At 37.2% G+C, this 8,458-nt stretch overlaps 1 long non-coding RNA gene across 1 annotated transcript in view; it reads right to left on the bottom strand.

Annotated features, from left to right (window-relative positions):
- LOC109302523 overlaps positions 1–7,606 on the bottom strand; it is a 9,636-nt gene extending 2,030 nt beyond the window's left edge. The window contains exons 1-2 of the long non-coding RNA XR_002098826.1: positions 7,432–7,606; positions 1,420–1,429 (exon numbers count right to left, since the gene is read on the bottom strand). This is a non-coding gene — a long non-coding RNA (uncharacterized LOC109302523). The remainder of the gene's footprint in view (positions 1–1,419; positions 1,430–7,431) is intronic.
- Positions 7,607–8,458: the final 852 nt, after the last annotated feature.

Here is an 8,458-nt window from a genome sequence, read left to right as displayed (position 1 = left end):
TATATATATATATATATATATATATGGATATAGCAGTCATACCTGTTATATATATGGACATAATTTTGGTTAATTGGTAGAGTTACTGTGGTCTATGCAGAATCTTTTCTTTTTTTGTAAGGGAATGTGAAAAAACTGCCTCCTTTTTTTCACTGAACTACTAAAAAGTAAAAAGATAGAGTGAGTTGTGCAGATTGCACTTGATAGATGATGATGAAAGAGTCAGTAACACAAGAGTCATTTCTGTATGAAACTTGCCATGAAACAAACATTTGATCATATGTTCAAGACTGTGCCACAAACTCCAGACTTCTTGTAGACTTTGTAAAAACTCTAGAAGAATTAGAATCTGATTAAAAAAATAAGGTGGAAATCAATGAATGTTTGCCAAAGAATAGAGCCCAACAGAATCTCAATACCAGTGGGACAGGATTATGAAAGCAAGAGAATCTGAATCAAATTCTAGGAAATATTAATTCAAAGAAATGTTGCCACTAAAGCATCTTCAATGAAGCAATCTTGATACATTATTCAATATGACCAAATAAAATCTAATTACATGCCTCTCAATTAAATATAACAATGGTCTATATGTGTCTAAAGAATACTTCAAGGATACACCAAGGAGCAACAATTGTTGGGTTGGTTTTTTTTAAATCATGAGGAAGACAAATGGTCTTGTAGTGGGGACTTTAGCAGTGTGCACAGACTGATAAAGCATTTAACGCCTGAATACATGTTTTGTGGAGGAAGCATCTTTTTAAAAAGAATCTCTACACCAAGCAACAATTGGGCTTTTAATTTTTCTTCTCAATAATTATACAGCAGAAGCACATGTCCATATCAGAGTAATATCCTTATAGATGTTCTGAGGTTTGGAGGCCCTTAGTCTACTAAAAGGATTTTCCCAGCATAATATATGGTAATCTCTTCTCATGTTCATTTGGATAACTCATTCCATATCCTTTTTACCTCCCCTCTTCTTTTCTCACTGCCCATCTCTATTTCATATACTCCCAGCAGAAAAGATCAACTTACAATCTGAACTTTTCTACCAAAGCAGGCAATGCATCTTTTAAAAAGCATGCATAGAGTTGGTATGTACCTCTGAAAACACATCAGGTAAAATCTGGTGTCCATTGAAATCCTTTAGAAATGTCCCATTTCCTTCAACAGGGCCAAGATTTTGCTAATAATGTTAAGTGGCATTTGAAAATGCTACTTAACATGTACTCCCTCTCCCTCCCACACACACATTCAAGCCAACAACAGTAGTACTAACTCAGCACCCAAAGCTGGGAGCATTTTGTTCCAAAATAAGTAATAATTTAGAAAATCATTCTAAAAGGGGAGAAAAAAATCTAAATGCCTTTTCTAATTTCTCCTCTCTCTCTCAAACAAATTTCCCACATGTAAAACCCCAAATGGACTAAATTTGGTTGGGCAAAGTTAGAGCTGGGGTATGCAAGTTGATCAACTGAAATAGAACAAAGAGAACTCAGCATATTAGTGTCATCCCCACTGTACTACTTAACCTATTAAAATATGTCCATGTGTTGCCCTCTGGGTTTCATATCTCTTGATTTTTTAAAGATGAAGCCTGCATAGGAGTTTCTTTTTCTTTGTAAGCAAATCTCAAGGCATAAATGTTTGGAATGGTGCAGCGGGATTTAAACCATAGATACCTGTTAATGGATCTATGAGATTAAAACCCTAGGCAATACATTGGACATGTCCCCCTAGGTCTTCTTATGTGACATGTTTGTTTCAGCCACTGGAAGTTCCTTTTAGCTTGAAATATCCTGTGGGGGAAGCTGATTTGTCATGAATGACTTCAAACTTCAGATACCCTTCCTTATCTTCTCTTTGGATTCACACTTACTTTAGAAATGGGAGGAGGAAAGATTGCAGTAGTGATGGGTCTGGAGTAAAATATCTGATACGCATACTATCATTTAAACAATGCATGTACATATGGCCAGGCCTAATTACTAGGTGCTGTCTCACTTTTCTGTTGTTGCTGAAACAAGCCTTTCCCAAAAATGCAGAGTTGCTGTCAGTCATTAATGTTTCACCAAGCTTTGTGGTTAAGACTGAAATGTTTTAAAATAATTATGTTCAGGTGGACATTTCTTTCCTGTCTTCTACCAAAGCAGGCTAGAAAAATGCAGAAGGAAAAAAGATATTTCTGCTTGAACTGGTCTTAGAGAAGCTATCAAGATATGTTGCAGAATGGTAGAATTTGTGATATAACTGTCGGGGGGGGCGGGGGGAGGGAGTGGTGAGAGAGGCCCCAGCTCTGGGCACCAACTTTTAGAGGGTGCCCCTTGTCATCTACTAGTCTTTGTCATGGCAGAAACTTTCTTAAAGGAGCCAAGTTGGAGGACTCCACTTCCAAAATAAAAACCTGGAGAAACAAGGTGTAGGAATACTCAGAGCTGGTAAAACAACCCTCCTCCCCTTCTACCCTGGTTTCAAACACTTGCCCCCTTCAACCCCCTCCCCAACGCCTTCCAACCCCCAACTCACAGGAGTTGTATCCAGAACATGGAAGTAATTAGTTACAGATCTGGGTAGAATTAATCACAAAAGATTTTTCTGAAATCTGCACACCTGGCATTTTGTATATCCCAGTAGCCACCCATTTCTTTCTAAGCTTATACAACCCTGTTTGACTGGGTAGCATCATAAGCTTATTCCTTAAATCTGAAGTTTCCCCTTTCACCTTTTTAATAACAAGATTGACTAAATTAAATGTCAGTAAACCTTTTAATATAAAAAATGTGTGAAGGAAAGTAGCATTTCATTTAGCAAATGGTTTTCCAGCTAATTACTTTTTGAATTTCTTAAAACAGTTTGAAAAGAACGTTGTGGGCCATGTTATTAATAATATGTAAAGTGATTGCATAATAAACTCTTATATTTATGACCCATGATTTTAACTTGAATTGAAATACCCAGGAAATCTATTATCTGAAAATGAAGGGCAGCTATTTCTGGAGTGGAATAAAAGGTAACATTTTGCACACCAAAAATCTAGGAGAATGCCAGTCCTTGTATATATTTACTATGTATAAAGATGACACTTTGATCAATTCCTTACAAGGAAGAATAATATTCTTATGTAAGGGACAGAAAAATGTATATAGGGAGAACCTAATTGTTTGATTTGAGGATGAAATCCTAACCCCATTTAAGTCATTGGGGATTATCTCATTGACAGATGGGACCACTAAAGTCCAGGTTTGATACCCCTATTTTTGATAGTATCATTCAAACTTTAAGGACAGTAATTGACAAGGGGTACAGACTATGATACAAAAATGAATGAAACTATATTAATGGCTCTTCTGAAGCTAGGCAAATTTTTGCATGCTGTATTCAGCTCAGTGAGAGATCCTAATGGAAAGGAAGAACTGTTAGAACCCAGGTTCTGCTTTTATTTTATGGAAAACTTCATGGAAATAGAATCTGGCAACATTTTTTTCAGAGTTGGGAAGTATTAAGGACCTCTGATATTTGAGGATACAGAAACCTGTGGTCAAGGTTTATGAAACCCCTGCTTATTCGTAATTAAACTTTGCTGCCCATAATTAGGCCTGATTTGACAATTCCTTTAACCACATCTAATTTTAGGCATGCATGCAGTTATACGGGTAGAACTATCAGGGCTGCCAACCCAAGGCAATTTTTTTTCCACCAACAATCTGCAAACTTTTTACTGACAACCAAACTTTTTACTGATATATGTTTTACATAATGTAAATGTAATCCTTCCACCAGGCCCTGGACAAGGGCTGGTTTCAAATTTAAGGGTTTAACATGAACCATTGTAAAAATGTTTGGCAGTCAGGAAAAACGAAACTATATCAATGGGTCTTCTAAAGCTAGGCAAGCTTTTGCATGCTGTGTTCAACTCAGTAAGAGACATGTGGTGGGAACCACATGTCTTTTGTTCAGCATCCTGCACAGGGCTGCCTAGGAAGTGAGGGACCTGGGTTCTAGTCTTTGTCATCCTGAAAGGACTTAAGCCCACACCTCCCACTTCTCAGGAGAATGCTCTGATCATGAGGACATAAAATGGTCTGGTCCTCCTCTCCTGCTAGAGAGAAAGGAAAACAAGATTCATGGGACTCAAAGGAGAACAAGCAAGAGAGGGCTTGGTTTTATGAGCTAGTGAGGGGTCTTCCCCAGCAGGGTAGGATTCCTGAGTTCTGGCCTCCACTCTTAGAACTGATTATGCATTTTTATATTAGACATTCATCAGATAAGAGACAGAAATAACCCTGGCAACAGGGATCAGAATACAGGTCTCTCCTTTCCAGAAAGAGACCTTATGGCCATGTCTGCATGAGACACTGAATGTGCAGTATCTTGTGACTACTGGACAGTAGCATTGCATGGCAGGAAGTGTGATGTGATGCTACTGCACAGTAGTCATGAGTGTCATGAAAAAAGTTCCTCAGTGCAACTGTCATTTAGTACTTGTTTAGTAACAGCTGCGCAGTCAGCGTCTTGTGTAGATGTGGCCTATTGGACACTATTTGCTCTTCTGGCTCCAGGTATTTTACATTTTTTTTCTAACCAGTGGCACAACTTCAGTATAGGGTAGAAGGGTCCATATTCTACCTAGCTCATAGCCTACTTGTTAGAGCATTCTGTTGGGAAGTAGGAGATGTGGGTATGAAACCTTTCTAATTTTTCCATTCTTGAGCAATTGCTCTAGGCTATTGTACAAAACTGGACTGAATTCAGTGCTTTTTATTGTCAATCAGATCTTAGGGATGCTTTATGAATATCTAACATTTTTGGGATCTAGTTGATATTAAGGCACCTCCCAGCTCCATTCTGGATTGCAAAAGAATATGAGCGGGAGTTATGAATCTAGCTGTTTGATCTGGATTTATTCTGCGTGTATGAAGACACCTAAGTCTAGATACTTTGGGAACTTTTCAGGATGAAATGGAGGTACCTAAAAAATTCTATATACATAAGCAGTTTTGTGGGACTGACCTAGATGAATATTTTATGACTTACAAGACTAAGTCCTATTTAGGAACTTATGGGAACGATTTAGATTTGCCCCTAAAAAGTGGTCTGGTTAGAATATCAAACAACATGTGAAAATATATAAAAAACAGATTTTAGTCTGCTACAAATATTTGTATCTATTTTAGTACTTGGAATAATGGGACATCATGGAATACCCATGGGAATCATGGAATATCAGGAGAACCAAATGACTAAACAATCTCTTTCAGTTTGTTACTTATTCCCTTTCTGTGCATTCTTCATGGCTGTATCTGACATTTTTATGTTAAAGAAACAAAAGAGCCCCACTCCAAAATCTGCTCATACCACTCTTCTAGGCTTTAGCAGTCACTATTCAATCATGTGGAAAATCTCTTTAGGGCTTAGCACTTCTAGACTTCTTGAGGTCTGGGACGTAGCCAGAAGGATTAGTCTCAAACCTGGGTTTCAAGATACGTCTTTTTGGTCTTCCTTTTTTACAAGAGAACATGCACTTCATATTTACTATTGCCACTCTTAATGAGGCTGGACATGGAAAAGAATCTGCCTCAGTGGAGAAGTTCAACAGGAGCATGCAGAAAATCTGATACAAATCTTTTGGGTTTCTTTGCAGTTAGTGCTGTTGAAGATAAGGTAGAAGGTGTATTTTTCTGTAGAAATGTTTAAATGTTCTTATTAGCTATCACCTTTTTTGAACCCCATTTATTCCTAGATATCAAGGTATTCTCTCTGACAGCATGTTTAACTCTAAGAAGTTGTGCATACAATCTCTTTATGTTGCATTGAAAGTAATTACCAGGCATATAATGAATTATCTTTATGTTTCCTAGCAGATGGGCTACTATTATGAAGGTCTCAGAACAAACTGATTGTGTTAAGGTGTTGTGTCACGTCTAATTTCAGGAGCCAGAGGGGAAAATAACCTCATTTATTAATGATTAGGCAAAATAAGAGAAATTCATTTCCTCCACACATTTTTTTGTGACTGAGTTGTTTTTTTCTTTTATCCCCATTATACTAGCAAGAAGGGGAGCTCACACAGCTGAGAGAAGCTATTTTAAACATCATATATAATTTTAAATGAATATGTGTTAGTTTGTGATCTCTGGAATTAATGGAGAGATTGGCTTAGGAAAAGAAAGGATATTAAATTAATGAATGACAACACAGGTGTATTTACCAATTTGTCTTTAACATGAAAACATATATTTACACTGAACACAAACAACAAGGAACAACACATATATTCCTGGTGAAATTAAAGTGATTTTCATGGGTTTATATTAGTAATGCATTTAACTCAATAGGGGTTCCATTGGAAAGATTCAGATAACTGAGTACCTACTGATCTGAGGGTAGAGTGCTACTCATCTTGTGTTTTCACTGACTGTAATACAATTCTGAAAAGCTGCCAGGTATCAAGAAAAAAAGCAAATTTAGCAGCCCCTTCTTCCAAATGACATTTCCAAAATTGTCTTTACTAGAAAATAGCATTAATTTAGACAAAACAAATTAAAAATCAATCTAGTTAAATTGGTGCAAAATCCTAATGCAGGTATATTTAAATTAGCTAAGCTAACACAAGCAATGTTTAAGTTCATATGATTGTGTCTGCATTGGGGTTTCAATGTACCAGTTTAAGATAGTTTTTCATGTTAATTTTGATCAAAATGGAGCAATTTTCTACTAGGTTAAGGTCTGTATTCCCTCAATGACTAAAATTGACATAGAATGTAACCAAATTGAGAATGATTTTTAATTTGTTTCCTTAAAGAAAGGGTTGCTTTTCAATACATTTCTCTAGTTTATGTGAAAGTGTGGACAAATGAATATATTATACTAAGTTAAAAATGGTGGTAGTGAGGACCTTATCATGTGTCAGCTGATTTGTGATAATTATTTCTTATCTACACCATTCTTCTGTAAGTGGAAGCTAAGCTGTGGTAAATTAGCTGTTGTTTATTTCACATATGACCCGTACTAGCAGGAAAGCATGATTAACCATTCACAAACTGAATAATGACTTGAAGAAAGTACAGTAATACCACAACATCACAGCCAATCAGGTGGCTCACCAGCTTCTACTCAATGGTAAAGCTTTGAACAAACAGCCTAAACTATGGATTAGATGTCAAACTGATCTGGAGGAAAATCTTTTTAGTACACCATACACAATGGATGAACTTGACATTAGAATAAAGTCACCTGAAGAACAGCAAAGCAGCTGGACTCAATGCCATATGCATGGAGCAGAACAGGCATTTTGGTCCTGCACCCAAGTTATGGGTTTTGTGCCTTTTTAGCAATTGCTCATCAACCCTTAGAATACCTAAACTATGGTGACAAGCCTGTGTAATAACTCTATTAAAACCAGGCAAGTATGCCTCTGGCCCAGACAACTTACTAGGTCTAACGGCCACAAGCTTCTAGAAGGCTGATTCAGACTTGATATAAGGAAAAACTTCTTTACAGTCCGAGTGTCCAAGATCTGGAACAGACTCCATCCAGAGGCGATGCAAGCACCTACTCTACACTCATTCAAAAGGCATTTGGATGTTTATCTTTCTGGGATCATCTGATCCCTGCAGACTTCCTGCCTCTGGCAGGGGGGCCGGATTTGATGATCTCACAAGGTCCCTTCCAGCCCCTAATGTCTATGAAATCTATGAAACCCATGAAACTTTAGACCAGTGTTTCTTCTGTGCCATCTTTATACATTTTACAAACTTCTTATTCTTAATCACCTTTCACCTCCTATTGAACAACATCTAATACCAGAACAAGCTGGATTTAGACCAGGCAAGTCCTACACTGGCCAAATACTTAACATCACTCAGCTTATAGAAGGTGGATTTGAGAAAGGCATGATAATAAGTGCTGTGTTTGTAGACTAATCAGTGGCATACAACACGGTCAGCCACCAAAATATGCTTGCCAAAGTCTATGAGATGATGCATGACTATCACTTAGTGTAGCTCATCCAATCTCTTTTGGAGAACAGATGTTTTTACATAGGACTTTGCAAGAAATGGAGCTTCTAGAGAGTACAACAAAATGGCCTCCCACAGGGTAGTGTGCTAGCACTCATCCTTTTTAATATAGGTATATGAATAACCAGCCCATACAGAGAAATACAATGAACTTCATATATCCTGATGATTTATGCATTACATCACAAGAGAAGAACTTCACTGTTGCTGAGAACCAGGGATTCTGGTATTCTCTGATAAAAAAAATTCCTCAATTTTCAGGTTAAAAAAAAGTAACTAAAAATCCACATTGCTCTTATGCAATGACACTTTCTATACCAAAAATTTGTTATAGGTGAGGTAAATTCACTCTTATGTGATTGGTATGGTGGAAGCCCACAGTTAGCTGCTTTGTGCAGTGCATTGTGGGAGTGACACACACCAAAATATAGCCAACT

This window comes from Gavialis gangeticus, unplaced genomic scaffold (assembly GCF_001723915.1).
Source record: "Gavialis gangeticus isolate Ggan-Ray unplaced genomic scaffold, GavGan_comp1, whole genome shotgun sequence".
Classification (NCBI taxonomy): Eukaryota; Metazoa; Chordata; order Crocodylia; family Gavialidae; genus Gavialis; species Gavialis gangeticus.
The sequence above is the reverse complement of the archived record's forward strand: the minus strand, read 5'-3'. Positions and strand labels throughout refer to the sequence as shown.